Source organism: Myxocyprinus asiaticus, chromosome 12 (genome assembly GCF_019703515.2).
Source record: "Myxocyprinus asiaticus isolate MX2 ecotype Aquarium Trade chromosome 12, UBuf_Myxa_2, whole genome shotgun sequence".
Taxonomy (NCBI): Eukaryota; Metazoa; Chordata; class Actinopteri; order Cypriniformes; family Catostomidae; genus Myxocyprinus; species Myxocyprinus asiaticus.
Window position 1 is genome coordinate 48,180,975 of NC_059355.1, and position 18,092 is coordinate 48,199,066.

At 37.7% G+C, this 18,092-nt stretch overlaps 2 protein-coding genes across 7 annotated transcripts in view; one reads left to right on the forward strand and one right to left on the reverse strand.

The window, feature by feature from the left end:
• Positions 1–18,092, reverse strand: part of LOC127448955 (nuclear factor of activated T-cells, cytoplasmic 2-like) — a 357,327-nt gene that overhangs the window by 253,509 nt on the left and 85,726 nt on the right. The window lies entirely within an intron of this gene.
• LOC127448963 (synaptotagmin-2-like) overlaps positions 11,559–18,092 on the forward strand; it is a 61,453-nt gene continuing 54,919 nt past the window's right edge. For 2 of the 4 annotated variants that reach the window (XM_051711967.1, XM_051711971.1), the window contains exon 1: positions 11,559–11,873. The gene's annotated coding sequence lies outside the window, so the exon portion shown is untranslated. Of the gene's footprint in view, positions 11,874–16,138; positions 16,185–16,266; positions 16,300–18,092 lie in introns of those variants that run through there. The other 2 variants (XM_051711969.1, XM_051711968.1) reach the window with 2 other exon arrangements.

Sequence of the window (18,092 nt, forward strand, 5' to 3'; positions counted from 1 at the left end):
ACATTTCTCATGTCAAAAAACATGTAAATATGACACAGCAATTTTTTTCTAGATTTATCAGAATATTACATTAAAGATACATTTTATGAAGACGTGCTGTATTGACAATTGATACATTAATACTGATCTTGTAAGAATTTTGGGTGTAAAAGTGTACCTGTTTGTGTTTTAAAAATGAGTGGGGGCGTAACTATAATTCTGAACGGTAGGTGGCAGCACCTTTACTGTATTAAAACTGATTTTCCTTTAAATGATCCCTTTAAATTACTTCCCTTTATACGCAGATATATACATATACACATTATATCCAGAGCAAAGGAACAAACCCAGCCTCAGATCTGTCGTAAAACATGACTCGTGATTGTACACACTGCTATGAGATCTAGGTCCAAAAGTAAAGGTGTATCACTGCAGCAAATATTAACAAATGTAGGCTACCAGAGATTGTTTAGCCCGAGACGGAGCACTTGTATTAAAATGAACGGGAGGAATTGGAACATCCAAAATGGCACATGTAGAAAAGTACGTTCCGCCTTACAGGTAAAAGAGCCAGTCACCATTTAGATACAGACTTCGCCTGTTAGCAATGCTGCGTTCTAGACAACTTGCCTACGTTTCACCTATTTTGCTCATGAAATAGCTACTAGATAGCTAGCTAGCATCTGGAAGGATGTGCATGTGTATGCATTTGGCTTGTGTTCCTGTCGGAGGTGGGAAATTTAAAATCAGATATTCCCACCTCCGACTTTCTCTGGAACGCAGCTTTAATGCACATACACATAAAAAAAATAATAATAATAAAAAAAAAGAGTTTATTATCGTAATCTGAGCGAAAGAAGCACAATTTAAGAAACAATTGTTGTCAGATTTTACTAATATGAAATATGTGATTTAATCGTAATCTTGACCCACCGTATTGGAGATTTTGCCATTTCCTCATATAAGTAGATAGGAGCTCTACTTTTATGCCTCATGTATTCACTGAAAATAGCTGCACGTAAGCATTTTCCAAGATGGCTGACGAGTGGAATGACTTGCCTTGAAAGGGACTGTGGCCAGAATCGGTAACAGGTATGATCTCGTCCAAATAAACATAAAGGGATGCTACTGGGTTTGCTAATGGATTTCATTCTGAAAATTAACACATTAACATTAACATAAATTGATCTTTAACATGCAAAACTTTGCAAATGCAATAATAATAGTAATAATAATAATAATAATAATTTCAAAGCAAACATTCTATAGTATACTGTAATTTGATAACATATTCAGCATTTCTAACAAAGATGTATGATGGAGCAGGATGTATTGTATTGTGTTTGTGGTGGTTGTTATTTCAGGCTGCATCATCACTGTGTCATCACAGCTGGACAAACAAATGATGCTCAATGCCTATTCGGTCTGCGCCCAATGAGATTTGGTACTACAGAGAAGCAACCAGCTCTCAACTGAATCTGACTGCACAAAAGTCATTGATAAAAATTAAACAAAAACACATTTCTGGGAAATTTCTGTCTATACAGACTCGTTAATTATGCTTAAATTGTACATGTCTTGGTGAAGGTGCAGCTTGGGAAGCTTTAGAAAGGGAAGTTTGTCAACACAAACTTTGAATGTTGCATTGAACAAGTTTTGCTTGGAAGTTTTAAATTAGCTTGAAGTTTGAAGCTCTATTGCTCTAGGTGAAATTACAATCAGATATACAGTGCAGTCATAAATTATTTAGACCTCTTCATTTTGTTATGTTGCAGCCTTATGTTCAAATGCTTTAAATTATTATTTTTTTCACATCAATCTACACTCCATACCCCATAATGACAAAGCAAAAACCAGTTTTTTGATAAGTTTGCAAATTTATTAAAAAGAAAAAACTGAAATCACACGGACATAAGTATTCAGACCCTTAACTCAGTATTTAGTTGAAGCACCTTTGGCAGCGATTGCAGTCTCAAGTCTTTTTGGGTATGATGCGACAAACTTTGCACACCTGGATTTGAGGATTTTCTGCCATTCCTATCTACAGATCCTCTCAAGCTGTCAGGTTGGATGGGGACCATCGGTGGACAGACATTTTCAGGTCTCTTCAGAGATATTCGATTGGGTTCAAGTCTGGGCTATGGCTGGGCCACTCAAGGACATTCGCAGAATTGTCCCTAAGCCACCCTTGCATTGTCTTGGCTGTGTGCTTAGGGTCATTGTCCTGTTGGAAGGTGAACCTTCAGCCCAGTCTGAGGTCCTGAGTGCTCTGGACCAGGTTTTCATTAAGGATATCTCTGTATTTTTCTGTGTTCAGCTATTCTTCAACCCTGACCAGTCCCCCAGTCCCTGCCGCTGAAAAACACACCCACAGCATGATGCTACCACCACCACCATGCTTCATCGTTGGGATGGTATTGCGCAGGTGATGAGCGGTGCCTGGTTTCCTCCAGACATGACACTTGGAATTGAGGCCAAACAGTTCAATCTTCATTTCATCAGAACAGAGAATCTTGTTTCTCACAGTCTGAGGGTCCTTTAGGTGCTTTTTTGAAAATTCCAAGCGGGCTTTCATGTGTCTTGCACTGAGGAGAGGCTTCCGTCTGGCCACTCTGCCATAAAGCCCAGATCGGTGGAATGTTGCAGTGATGGTTGTCCTTCTGCAAGTTTCTCCCATCTCCACACATGATCTCTGGAGCGCAACAAATGTGACAATCGGGCTCTTGGTCACCTCTCTTACCAAGGCCCTTCTCCCCTGTTTGCTCAGTTTGGCTGGGCGGCCAGCTCTAGGAACAGTCCAGGTTGTTCCAAACTTCTTCCATTTAAGAATTATGGAGGCCACTGTGCTCATAGGAACCTTCAATGCAGCTGAATTATTTTATTTATTTATTTATTTATTTATTTTGTAGCCTTCCCCAGATCTGTGCCTAGACACAATCCTGTCTCTGAGCTCTGCAGGCAGTTCCTTTGAACTCATGGCTTGGTTTATGCTCTGATTTACATTTTCAGCTCTGAGACCTTATTTAGACAGGTGTGTGCCTTTCCAGATCATGTCCAATCAATTGACTTTGCCACAGGTGGACTCCAATCAAAGTGTAGAAACATCTCAAAGATGATCCAGTGAAATGGGACGCACCTGAGCTAAATTTCAAATGTCATAGTAAAGGGTCTAAATGCTTATGTCAATGTGACATTTCCGTTTTTTTATTTTTAATACAAGTTATCAAAAATCTGTTTTTTGCTTTGCCATTATGGGGTATGGAGTGTAGACTGATGTGGGAAAAAAAACTATTTAAAGCATTTTGTGCAACATAACAAAATGTGAAAAAATGAAGGGGTCTGAGCACTATATCAGGGGCCTGGGTAGCTCAGCAAGTAAAGATGCTGACTACCACACCTGGAGTCGCAAGTTCGAATCCAGGGCGTGCTGAGTGATGCCAGTCAGGCTTCCTAAGCAACCAATTTGCCTGGTTGCTAGGGTGGGTAGAGTCATGTTGGGTTAACCTCCTCATGGTCGCTATAATGTGGTTCTCGCTCTCAGTGGGGCACGTGGTGAGTTGTGAGTAGATGCCGCGGAGAATAGCGTGAGCCTCCACACGCGCTAGGTTTCCACGGTAATGCGCTCAACAAGCCACGTGATAAAATGCGTGGATTGACAGTCTCAGACGCGGAGGCAACTGAGATTTCTCCTCCGCCACCCGGATAGAGGTGAGTCACAACGCCACCACGAGGACTTAGAGCGCATTGGGAATTGGGCATTCAAAATTGTGGAGAAAAGGGGAGAAAAATCCCCCTAAAAAATTAATGCACTATATTCAGTGGAAGTCTACAGGATATTTAATCATACAGTATGCTATGGGAAAACCATATTGAAGTGTATATTGAAAATATTTAGAAATCCCAGGGTGGAACAAGACAATGGTCTGTACCACGTTTGGTGGATCTAGCTTGAACCTTCTAAGGCGAGTTGTGAGAAATGTTGATATTTCATCTGAAATAACCCCACTTTCTACAGTTTGTGGGCATTTTGAAGTCAATATAATTAACTTTGTAATAGTTTGCATCTTTATTCTAACACTAACACATATTTTATTACACGGCTCTCTGGACTACTCAATTCTGATTGGTCAATGGCGCCATCTAGTGGTCAGATATTTCTGAGTAACAACCGTACATCCACATATCAGACCGCTCATCTGGGTACTGCAAGCCATGTTTTCTGCTTTTCGAATCACTGTGCGATTTCTTCAAGTAAACTAATAAAATTAATTCAACTCAAATCAATGTTTCATGTCAATTTATTTATTTATTTGGTAAGTATTTTTGTAATAGGCTGGATTATGAGCAGTCAGATGGTCATTTTCACAGAACAAACACCTAAAAATCAAACCAGAGGTGGATTTTAGCTGTTCAGCGATTTCTTTCTTGTCACATAATTACATAATTTCAAAGCAAATACATTTTTTATGTCCATGTATTTATTTATTTATTTGGTTAGTAGCCGCGTAATAAGCATATAATGTACAGACCGTCAGTTGTTACCGGTAACTGTACATTATCCCTTACCAAACTAAGAATTGGTGCCACTCTGAAATTTCCTAATGCATCTGAGGCTCTGTCATTGAGCTTGAGTTTTTCTAGTGAGATGCCAAGGGTAGTTCTGCTGGAACAGAAACAGGATGATTTGGACATCTGCCATATTGCCTGGAAGACTGCTGCTGCCTCAATAATAATAAATCTAGTCATGGACTCAATCCTCTCTTTTGTGCCCCTATGCCTGTGTGTCATTCATAAAACCCCTGTGACATTGTGCAGTATATAAATAAATAAATTGTCAATTTCCCAAAGTATTACGGTTTCCCTTTGTTTACCTTCCAGAAATACATAGGGGGATAAAAACATTATTAAAACATGTTCAGACCTACTGTAGAGCAGGGGTTTGGTTTAAACATTACAGTATACAGTTTTTTAAATGCATAGATGCACAATTTGGGCTTTCTTGAGCAGATACTAGACCTTATATTTGAACTGACACATTTAAAATGCATAAAATCTCTGAAATGATCAACCTAGTCTCATTGAATGAACGTTACTATAACTACATTTTGTAAACTGAGTTTCACATGCCACATTCTACGTTTCACCAATGTTTCCTGGTGAAATGAACATTAGAGGCGCTACAACAACTGCATTTTATAAATTTTAACGCTTGAATTACAGACCCACCTAAAGTTACACACTTATTCCAATGTGATTAGAGGCTTGGACTTTGGATTTGGAAGAAGAAGGATCAAGCCCACCCAAACACGCAAGCAGACGCGTGAGACAAAAGTGACAGAAGCGACACAAAATGACGTGGTTGCTTCAGAAAATGTGATTTTTATGTCGCTTTTGCTTTTAGGACACTATTGTCTGCTTTGTTCACCCTCATTTACTTTAAGGACACTATTGGTTACATTTAGGTTAAAGTTTTAGGTTATAAATATTCACCTTAACTGATTATGACCCTATTTCACTTGCTTTTGGCACCCCCCGATGGACATTTCACTGGGAAACTGCAGCAAAACGTGTAATAAGGCACGTAAAATGTTGCCATGGTCACGTAATGTCTATGAGATCAGGCTGGAAATGGCAAAGGGCTGTACCCTATGTAGATGTGTAACTTTAAGTTTGCTGTCTGTTTTTCCAATTTCAATGAACTTGAAATGTCTCTAGAAAGAACTCAGGCATAGTGGCCCTACTCAGCGGTCTGGAGGCCTGACTTTGTTTCATTGATTTTAGATGTTGATGGATTGGACTCCATCAAACCCATTTAATTAGTATTGAGGCACCAGTCTGCAAATGGAGATAGACTCAAGGGGGGTGGGGGACTGACATCATTTAACAGATTTTTTTCAATATTATACAGCTATGATACAGCACATAAATAGCTGCTTTACACCACCTTCTAACAGAAGGTTGCTGTGTTTCTAGGAGGAACTGCTTGGGTTAGAATTCCAAAATTGTTTATTTTATACTGCTGTGTGAGAGTGAGCATGACAGTGAAAGACATGGCTACTGTCAACTACTGCTATTATTTTCAGCTGCTAGTCTAGTGTGTGGACATGATGTTCTTTTTGAGAGTGAGTTTAATAGTGCGTCCCATCAGTCTTCAAAAATTTACATTGAGCACATTTAGTTACGTGCTGCCGGTGCACAGCTGGAAAGAGTCTGAGCAGAACTGAAGTATTATTATACATATCTACTGCAGCGGTACTCCATTGTGTGTGTGTCTCTCTCTCTCTCTCTCTCTCTATCTCTCTCTCTCTCTCTCTCTCTGATGCTCTAAACCTACCCCCAACACACACACACACACACAAATTAAATACAACATATATGAAGAAGTCCTTGGTAGGATGCAATAGAGCTGTTTAGGCTGTAGTCCAAAAACACGGAAGAGAATTAGCATTTTCGAGCTATGCGTTCCCTTGGGATTATAGTTTTTATAATGCCATTTTTGGATTTATAGACAGACCTTATTATGTTTACCACAGACCTTATTTTACTCATAAATCCAAAACTGCCAGGATAAACTGCCCATAGGAAATTCCAGAGGGAACATCGCCTACAAAGTGACGTCACGGCTGAACAGCTCTATAGAATGCAACGGTCTGGTTCCGGAAGTAAACATCCCATTCGTTTTTTCAATAATTTTCAATGATAACTTATAAAAATGTAAAGAAAGACCTACCATGAGCTCCAAGGTTCTTCATTGATGGTGAATGCCACCAGTCTGCGTTATTTCAACTTCATTGTTTACAAATCATGTTTGATAGCGGAATTCCTGGTGAACAAATACGTTTCCCATGGTCCAACAGAGAGAGCTTCACCAATCAGGTGTGAACGCACCAAAAGCCTGCAAAACGAGCCCAGAAGCAACCGCCCCCTCCCATGACACACTGTGAATGACGCAATCAAGTCGGTCTCCCTTCACCTTTTAACTGCTTATATATTTAAACATATCAGAATATTTAGCAATAAACGTAAAATATATTGTTTCTATATTTATAATCAACAACCTTAAATAAATAGTTTTGTATATTCTCATCATTTTTTTTCACTTACATAATTCGCAATGCCTCATGGGATTGTAGTTTGTGCACTTGTGAAAGACGGTAAGTACACAGTCTTGTAACGATTTTCAAAAAAGACAAAGTTTGTAATGTTCTGATTCACCTCAGAACTGGTTGGTTTGGTTCATGGCTTAGAACTCTTTTATGGAGGGTTTTATGAAAAGCCTATGCAAAACATTAATGGGAAAAATACTTCCGGAACCCAGATGCTGAAAAAGTGGGCGGGCACTGGCACTGCTCTATTATGTCCAATTCGCGGATGAACTGTATTTTTGAATCGTTTTTTATTTATTTATTTATTTTTTATGATTCATTCAAATCCATTTACACAGCATTTGAAATCGCTAACTGTATATGGGAGAACTTTTGTTCAGGAGTGAAACTGCTGGTGTATTGTTTGATTTGGGTATGAATTATTTATTTGAACCAAATCTTATGAACGATTCTGTGAAATCAATTTGCAAAACATTTGTAAATTGCATGACTGTGAAGGAGAACTTTGGGTGTACAACTGTGGATGTGATGGGTTACATGTTTACAATCATAAACAAAGCAACATTTAACACATTTTCATCGAAAACATTATTAATACTATCTGTATTTAACAATAACCTAAACCAGTGATAAACAAATTTTTTTTGAAAATGCCATACAGGGACTCATGGGAACACTGGTGTCATTTGATTAATGACTCACATTATGAATTAGTGAATTATTTATTTTGAACTAGTTCGTTGGAACGAACCATCCTAACAAACCGATTCATTCATATGAATCAGACTTCCCAACACTAGTGGGATGCCAGGCAGGGGAATTGAAGCGCTGCACTGCTTTTCGTCAAAGTCATGTTTGCTGTCAGTATTCGCTTTTAGTGTGAATAAAGTGTAACGGACATTCACACAGGATGCGTTCTTACTGTTAAAACCAGCCCAGTAGAGCGCAGGGGTCCAGAGAAGCATTTTTTAAAAGTTGAAGTGTTTTGAACTTGATATGCTGTCTTAAAACGTGATGCATGTCAACAGCCATTATTTTAACGCACGCACCGTTTAGAAAACAGCATTTTAAAGATTAATACAGTGACACAAAACACAAGAAATGTGACTCTTTCGGCTCACCATATAATAAGGGTCGGGACATCTGAAGGTAAATCAGTAGCAAAACTCGAGAGCTTGCATATTTGGATTTGAGAACTTGTACAATACATATTTGTTCTCGTAAGCTGAAACTTACACTCACAGCACATATGTGAAAACTTGAAAAATAAAAATGTTAAGTTGAATGTTGCAATCTGCACTCACAGGCAATAATTCAAAGCTTGTGTTCTGAGTTCACAATTGCAGACAAGTAGTCACAAATGTGTAAAATGACATTCACATAAATACAACTACAGACACAAACTTGTATTACGCATTAACTTTAATTCATTTTCACAGTACAACCACAAATCGGCACTTACAACCACTCAAATCTGGCGCTGCATCTTTAAATCTTCACAGCTTGACTTTTGCAACTACTTTTGCGAAAAACCTGTAGCAAAACTCACTTGTGCACTTGTAAATACTGATGCAAGAGATCAAGACCAGTGTTTGGCTGGGAAGGGGGCAATTAAGTCATTTTATTGGTTGATGCCTAGCCAATGAAATGGGACGTTTTTGTATGTGATGACGACATGCCACAGTGCCATCCCACGCCTTTTTGTTAAGGCAAAGCTGAGCCAGTCATCGCAATGGAGGGATCTAACCATCTCAGGGTACGTTTTTTTAATAATTAATTAAATAGTATTAAAAAAAGTTTTGTAAAACTCCCACACATATCAATACATTTTCCTTCACTGATATACTAACGTATAATATTGATGAAGTCTACTTTCCACTCGACAATGTAAAGTTTTACCAGGTATCCAAGTATTGTACAGGTAGTTGTCCATTAGTGTGATGTCTAAATAACTAACATTCATTATTCTTTTAGATGAAGCAATTTTGCTAATGATGATCTATATTTAAGGGAAAATGTACAGTCAGCTGGTCATTATCGTCCCATTTCATTGGCTAGGCATCAACCAATAAAACGACTTCATTGCCCCCTCCCCTGCCAAACACTGGTCTTGCTCTCTCGCATCAGTATTTACAAGTGCACAAGTGAGTTTTGCTACAGGTTTTTTGCAAAAGACAAGGTGTGAAGATTTATTATAGATGCAGTGCCAGATTTGAGTGGTTGTAAGTGCCGATTTGTGGTTGTACTGCGAAAATGAATTGAAATACAAAAGTTCATGTGTAATACAAGTTTGTGGCTGTAGTTGTATTTATGTGAATGTCATTTTATACATTTGTGACTACTTGTCTGCAATTGTGAATTCAGTACACAAGCTTTGAATTATTGTCTGTGAGTGCAGACTGCAACATTCAACTTCAAATTTTTATTTGACATGTTTTCACACCGGTGCTGTGTGTAAATTTCAACTTATGAGTACAAATATTTATTGTACAAGTTCTCAAATCCAATTAAGAAAGCTCTTGAGTTTTGCTACTGATTTACCTTCATAGGATCATGTTTTAAAAGTTGAACCGCTGTAACTTGACAGTCCATCTCAAAAACATGATGCAAAAGATAAAGATACATATGATCTTTTACTCTGATCGCGGTTTTGTTGCGTCCGTCTGTGCTGTTTTTCAGTTGTTTTTCTACGTAAACTTGCGATAGACAGACGTCTTTGACCGTTGCCGTGCATCTTGCACAGGAGCACCACATTTTTAGACCTTTCTCTTATAAATAGTGTAACACAAACAAAAATAAATAAATTATATAGCCTATATAATTGCCCAAGAACCAAAAGTGTATAGGGTCATTAGAGACACGAGGTATTTAATAGTGTCGCTCTTTTTTTGAGCTTCCATAAATCATATTTTTTATGATTATTTCATATCTGTATTTACTATCACAGGATATATCTTTCTTTGTATATTACAAAAGAAATGAGTACTATATCATGTCGATTTTCTGTGCAACAATGGTGAATTATCAGTATCACATATGCGTGTTCACACATATTATACATGCTATTTCTTACTCAAGGTGGCGCTGATGTTTTAGTGCTTGGCTTAATTTACATTTGACATTGCTATTTGATGGAGAAACAACCTGAAAATAAACTATAGCAAGTGTAACACATGAACATTATGTATTATGAATTATGTAAGTTGTGCGTCTATTATTTAGACTCAATAAGTGCCTGAGAAAATACATACTGTATGTGTAGCTTACTGTATGTGTTATATATAGCTCAATACGTGTTTGACAGATAGTTGCATCTCATTAAATTAAAAAACATAAAAATATATCAGAATATATTCTTTTCTTATTGTCTTTGAAATGCTTAAAAAACATTATCTGGGCATTCTGTAGATCCATTTGTGATAGATCTCCAGGTCTCCGGATAGTGCCAGGTCTCTAAAGACCCGAGTGTAATAAAGTTTGGTAAAATAACCAGGCATTTAAAGGAATATTCCGGGTTCAATACAAGTTAAGCTCAATCGGCAGCATTTGTGGCATAATGTTGATTTCCACAAAAAATAATTTAGACTCGTCTCTCCTTTTCTTTAAAAAAAAAAAAAAGTACAAATCTACAGTCGTTTTAGAGTATTAGGGTTTGTTGACATTACATCGTCATGGCAACGAAGTTGTAAAATTGGCTATAACTTTATACAGAAAAGGTTAGTAAGCAATTTTATCTCACTAAAATACATTGTTTACGTCTCGTGGCTATACTTTTGAAACAGTGAGTATTTTAACGTTTACGGATTGGCCCCCATTCACTTCCATTGTAAGTGCCTCACTGGAACAGAGATTTTAGCTTTTTTTTTTTTTTAAGAAAATACGAGTCGAAATTCATTTTTGTGGTAATCAACATTATGCCACAAATGCTGTCTATTGAGCTTAACTTGTATTGAACACAAAATATTCATTTAAGGGTTAAAAACGCAGCTTAAGAAACCTGCATTCTGTTCTATTCGTTGCGCTGAGTTTGGTCTGAACGGCCCCTATGACTAGAACAACACGTCCTCAGTGAATCCAACGCTTCTCCCAGCCACTCATTGATTGGTTCATTACTGCACCCCTCTCTTTCTCTCTCTCTCTCTCTCTCTCTCTCTCTCTCTCTTTCTCTCTCTCTCGCCCTCACCCCCACCCTCTTGCGTTCTCATCGCTCTATCTCTTAGCCATCCTGGATGATTTTCAAAGCTCAGCATTCTCCAACATGTACTGTGGGTTTTTAAAGCAGAATGGGTGGGATGGGTTTCCAGAGTGTACCATGAAAAAAATACCACCTTCACCCAATAGAAAAAGGGAGGAGTTTTAACTGAGCCACGATTGCACCAATGACAGCCCAGTGCCGGGAAATACAGCAGTGAAACACCAGAGACTGTGGTGCTGAGCAACGGAGTGTGAGACTGAGAAATGTGTGCACACGCGTGAGAGCATCACTGCATCTGTCCCGATCCGAGCTATTGTGTGTGTGTGTATGTGTGTGTGAGCGTGGGGGTGCATAGAAGAAGACATCTGGGGATGTGTGTGTGTGTGTGTATGTGTTTGCCCAGGTCTGATATTTCCAACAAAGCCAGAAGAGGATAAAAGCAAAGTCCTGATTATTGTCACTTTTCTTTTTTCCTAAGCTCTCCAAGTGCCCTGCGAAGTTTCGTTCTTCTGTCCTCCCACCCCCTCCCCACCACTATCACCACCCTCCTCTTGGTGCAGTACATCTCCAGTGAGGATACGCACCATTCAGAGGTAAGTACAGTATCCCTTTTCTATGGTAAGGCATGTGATTTCTACAATGCTTTTTAACACCGATAGGAGTCTAAATGTTGTCTTGAAGTCTTTATAACAGAATTTTAGGGAAGAAACAGTGCTGCATGGAGGAGAGATCTTTGTCAGCCAGTGCAACTTTTACATGCAGGAGAGTGCTGCAGTATCACATTACATAATAGTGGCCAGTGTGCGTATAGAATACAACTTGAGAGTGTTATAATTTGTAGCCACATAACATGCATCTCTTGAAACCAGAGGGATGCATTATGATACAAATCTGTTGCATTTGTTTTTGTACATTAATATTTTGTTATGTCAAGTTTCATGGTATATACTGTATATGTCTGCATTGAAATGGTATACAATTTTCAGAAGGCAACAACTAATGAATTATTGAAGTTCCAGAGTACTATTGGAGAGACTATTTAGGGTTACCGTCCAGCAGAGAGCTTGTTACTGGCCGTACAGCAGCTGATTGCAAGCATCTTTTTTGCTGATAGAGCTGTTCCTCCTATAAGCGCAGATTTACTTGCCCTGTCTGCTACCAGGGGGACTTACAGAACATACAGTATGGAGAAGTGAAGCATAAATACTGTCTTATTTGTTTGCTTTTACACGAAGGGCACTAGTTGGCAGGAGGAATTAAAGAGATAGTTCTCCCGAAAATTAAAATTCTGCCATTTACATTACACTCCAAAAAGAGGTTTTCGCAGCGATGCATTAGAAGTACCTTTTTATAGTCTAAAAAGATCCTTTTTCTACTACAAAGAACCTTTTGTGCAAGGAGATGTTAAAGGAGTATTCCGTGTTCGATACAAGTTAAGCTCAATGGACAGCATATGTAACATAATGTTAATTACCACAAAATTAATTTCGACTCGTCCCTCGTTTGCTTTAAAAAAAGCACAAATTCTGGGTTACAGTGAGGCACTTACAATGGAAGTCAATGGGGCAAATCCGTAAACGTTAAAAGGTATAGACACAAGACGTAAACAATATGCATGTTAACATGATTTCAATGTGATAAAATCATTTACTAACCTTTTCTGTGTAATGTTAATCCAATTTTAAAACTTTGTTGCCATGACGATGTAACACCGTAAACCCTAAAGCCCTAGAATGACAATTTAAGCAACATTACAGCTCAAATAATACACCGAAGAATTAATTTAAGTGCTTTCATAAAATTATAAGCTTCACGTTTCTGCCTTTAAATCCTCCAAAAATTGGCCCCATTGTAAGCACCTCATTGTAACCTCGATTTTTGCATTTTTTAAAGAAAAGGAGGCACAATTCGAAAATAATTTTTGTGAAAATCAATGTTATGCCACAAATGCTATCGACTGAGCTCAACTTGTATTAAACCTGAAATTTTTCTTTAATGGTTCTTCATTGAACCGTACATGCCAATGAAGAAGCTTTATTTTTAAGAGCACCCTCATGTCGTTCAAAACCCTTATGACTGTCTTCCATTGAAAACAAAAGGAGATGTTAGGCAGAAGGATCACCTCTCACTTTCATTGTAAACTTAGATGCAGTGAAACATCTTAAAGTCATACGGGTTTGGAAGCCGTTTCATTCTCAGGTGAATTATCCCTTTTACTGCACTGAGGTCAGTAACAAAAGTCAAGCATTGTGTGTTTTACTCTTGTTCTTCTTTGCCACACAAATGCCAGTGCGGTCTCTGAGCTCAAAGACATCAGAACTGATAACAGGAAAAGACAATGTAAGAGGTAATCACATTGATTGCGGTGGCAATCAGGTGAATAGTGCGTTGTAAGTCAGATGGAAAAGAGAAATGCAGATGGGGTGGTGCCCGGGGCCCACAGCCATACGGCTAAGTGCTTGGGTCAATCTTTGAGAGCTCCACATTATAACGGCACTGGTTTAGATGCAGAGTAGACCTTGCTCTACTCCAAACAGAGGTGAGACAGAGGAGGCATCGCCGCATTGGACACATTCACACACACGCGCTTGTGTGTTATATGTGGAGTTTGTGCAGTAGAGTGACACCGTTTACCCTTCTAGTAATAAATGCTGTTCCTGTAGTGGCATACAGGGATTGGTAATGTGTGAAGAAGAACATTAGGAAGAACATTGTCCTTTTTTATGTTTTATAGTAATGGATGGTCTTGGGTAATAATGACGCAGTATTAGGAGTCATAACTCAACGGACTCGTAATGCGCTGATGTTGTAAAGAACTTCTCTTTTGCAGTGGGGGCTGTGAGGTTAGGGACATTTGGTAATCAGTATTGTCTTATTTTCTAGTAAAAATATCTAAACATGCTTTTAAACAAGACAAATGGAAAGTGAATGGGGCCAATCCAAAAACATTACAATACACACTGTTTCAAAAGTACAGCCACAAGACATAAACATTATACATGTTAATGTGATTTTAGTGTGATAAAATCGCTAACTTTCTTTTTCCTGTTTTTACAACTTTGTTGTCATGCTGACAGTGGTAGAAAACCCTGTAAGCAATTTTGTTACACTAAAATCCTGTTAACATGTATAATGTTATAATGCATATAATGCATCTTTGGGCTATACTTTTGAAACTTTCTGTAAAAAAAAAAAAAAAAAAACACTTTTTTGTTAAATAAATGAGGAATGTGTCAAAATGTGTCAAAATTATTTTCTGTGATAATCAACATTGTTTGAAATGCTGTCAGTTGAACATTCCTTTGTTTTGTTTTTACCCCAGTGGTAATTTATTTTTATTATTATAATTATTATTTTAAGCATAAATCTTTCAAACAATGTTAGATTTATGCTTAAAAAACTATTTGTAAGTTAACAAAGTAAGGAAATGTATCTTGTTTTAAGGATGTTTGTACTTGAAAACAAGACAAAAATTAAGAAAATTATTTTTGTTTGTTTGTTTGTTTGTTTGTTTGTTTGTTTGTTTGTTTGTTTGTTCATTTGTTTATTTGTGGTGCATGTTGTGTTCAACATTGTACTCTTTGCCAGGCCTGCACAGTTAATTTGTGATACCAGTAAGATATCTGAACCCATATAAACTCAGTTCTCTTCTCTATATCTCTTGCTCTCTGGAGTGCCGTGTGTTTTAAAGGTGGATATTTGGTTGATGGCTCATGAAATCGAATGGTTTTTGCCTGCCATAATAAAGTGTAAGGGTCTCCCAGTGCTTCTTCAAATCAACGTGGACAGCCAATAAACATAAAATTTTGTTTAATTTCCTTAAAAGCTAATATCTTCACTTCTTAAATTTCATAAAAAGGCACAGCAGGATGTACAGTAGTTACCTTCAAATTGGTATTGCAGCATTGGACAGAAGATTGCATAGTCAAGCTCAACCATTTAAGTAAGAAAAACTTACTATTAGCTTCAAAGGCAATATATGTATATAATCATACATGTCTGAGACAGATTTATTGGCTGATGTTGTGACGTTGCATAAGGTTGTCGAAACAATGCCGTGACGAATACGCACTGTAATCAAAGCTTAGGGCGGTCCAATGAAATATTAGAGTATGCAACTATTTTTTGTCCAGGCAGTGTATTATATTATATTGGCAGCTCTGCTCTCTAGATATCGGTATTGGCATCAGCCATTTAAAAATCCATATTACATATTATATTATATTATATTAGCTTACTTTAAGATATCGCAGAGTGATCCGAGAAGTGGGAAAGATGACTCGCAATACCCGGATGACTGGTCTGATACATTTTAATCCCCGGATCGGACTGCTAGATGGCGCCATTGGCCAATCAGAATCAAGTATTTCAGAGCCCGTGTAATTGGTCGCTCTGCTCTCTAGATGTTAGTATTGGCATCTGCCATTAAAAATCAATTTTAATAGACAATTTTTTAAGATTGGTGTAATAAGTAAGGAATTATGTGACTGCTTAAACGCACAGGTTCATTATTAATCATGCTTAGTCTTAATTGATCAATTCCCAATGATTCTGTATGATAACTCTTTGCTATGAGCAGAGTGTTTTAGATTGAAAACATTTGAACAGAAACCTTTTTGAACAGATCTGTGCAGCTGCATTTTAAACTGCGTAGTACAGGTGCAGGAGTATCATGTTCCATCTCTCTCTCTTTTATACTCGCTCTTCATCTTTCATCCCATACCTTCTCTCCTAACTCCAACACAGCTTTCATTTAACATCTCTGCTGTCACATCAATCACTCCAGATGTAACAGCTTCATAAACTCTGAGTGCTCAGCATGAGCAATGCAGAATACCAATTCCTTGTTTCCCTTTCTAGATTCAAGAGCTTAGCTGTGTCCATTGTCCTGCTTACTACATACGGTATGTTTATTCATAATGACAAAAGAAATGCACTCTAGTTTGGGTTTGTTTTGTTTCCTAATGGATTTGATTGTCATTGCAGTGTTTCGTGAAAGCCAGAATACAGACAACCCATGTACAGTAAGATCACACTTCAGTAGTAGAATTTATTGTTTCTCAGAACCAATGATAGTGCAGCAGGGTGGAAATTAAGGGGGTTATGTGGAGTAGCTATCTAAAAGTAGCAAGACTGCTAACTTAAAGTGTGTAACTTTTTCAATGTGAAAATACCATCAAACCATAGGCAACCGTGCTTCTGGGTTCTTTTGTGCATGTATGATTCAATGGAGGATATGGGCAGCACTGCAGTTTTAAGAATGTTTTAAGCATTATATAATGTAATAATGTTTGTTAATGTTAATCAAAGTTATTGTAACTTACTGGATATCTATGGTTTATAGTGAAAAAATACAGTATACTGTATGTAGGTCCTTTCTGAACTATCTGTAAAACTAGTAGCTAGTAACTTGATTTGATATATCTGTATGATTATTTTGGACATGTAACAGGTTGATAATTACAATTACAATTATCCTCACATGCTTTACACACTTCTAAAGCCTGACTTTAGATGGGTTTATTGTGGCATACTGTATTTGTTTCAATAGCTCCAGTAGCTTTTTGTTAGTATCAGATGAGACATCAACAGTTTAGGATAAGAGCTGTCATTATTTACCACTTTAATCTAGATTTACACTGCAAAAATAAGAGTTATTTATCTTGTTTTCCAGTACACACTTCGGCTTTAACTAAATTTTTGATCTGGTTTCTTATAACAAGATTTAAAAAATAATAATAATAATTTTAAAAGAGAAGCAAAATATTTTTTCTTGTTTTCAGAGAAAATGTAGTAGTTATAGTTATAACAACAACAAAAAAAAATTTTTGAAAATGAGGCTAAGAAAAAACTAGATTTCTCTGAAAACAAGGCTTAATATCTCATGCCATTCTTGTTTTAAGGATGTTTACATATTTTTACCTGTAAATAAATCTAAAATAAAAAAAATAAGAAAATTACTTTTTGCAGTTTATACATCACAAATATTTTATCTACAGTATTTAATCTTTTCTATGTTTTTAATTTATCTGAAAGTATTCATTACAAAAATCTACTAAATGTAACTTTTTTTTAATTAAAAAAGAAGAACCTTTTTAAAAATATAAAAAGTTCTGGCAAACCCTTGTGGCAAATATGCCATTTATTTATCATTAATTATTTTTCAAATGCGAATAAGCTTTGCACTAAACTCTTCATTGTTACCAATGGGGATGTGCAAAACATCTTGGTTACTGCTGTAACCTCCATTCCCTGATGGAGGGAACGAGACGTTGTGGCGATGTAGTGACACTAGGGGTCGCTTTTGGGAGCCCCAAACACCTCTGATCTTTGAGAAAAGGCCAATGGGAATTGGCGAGTGGAATTTGCATGCCACTCCCCCAGAAATACGGGTATAAAAGGAGCTGGCTCCAAGACGTATCTACAATGGGAACAGGCTGCGCCAGCCACAACATTTTCTCTCTTTTTTCTCCCCACATTTTTTCTTCAGCTGGGGCCATATTTTCTTCAGCTGGGGCCATATTTCTTCATAGCTGGGGCCATATGTATTGGCTAGTGCCCACGAGGACACCACACTCGTAATCCCAAAGGGGAGGGCACGCCCTGGGCCTGGTATGCCAAAGCGATGGCATCCATGATTCAGTGGGCATGCCTCTGTTTGGAGACAGCTTTCCCTTTCCGCTGTCCACCAAAGCAGACAAAGAGCTGCTCAGAGTGTCTAAACTCTGCGTATGGTCCAAGAAGATGCACAAAGCACTCACTGGACACAGCAACGACAAGGCTGGGTCTTCCTCCTCCCGTGGCAGCTCTTG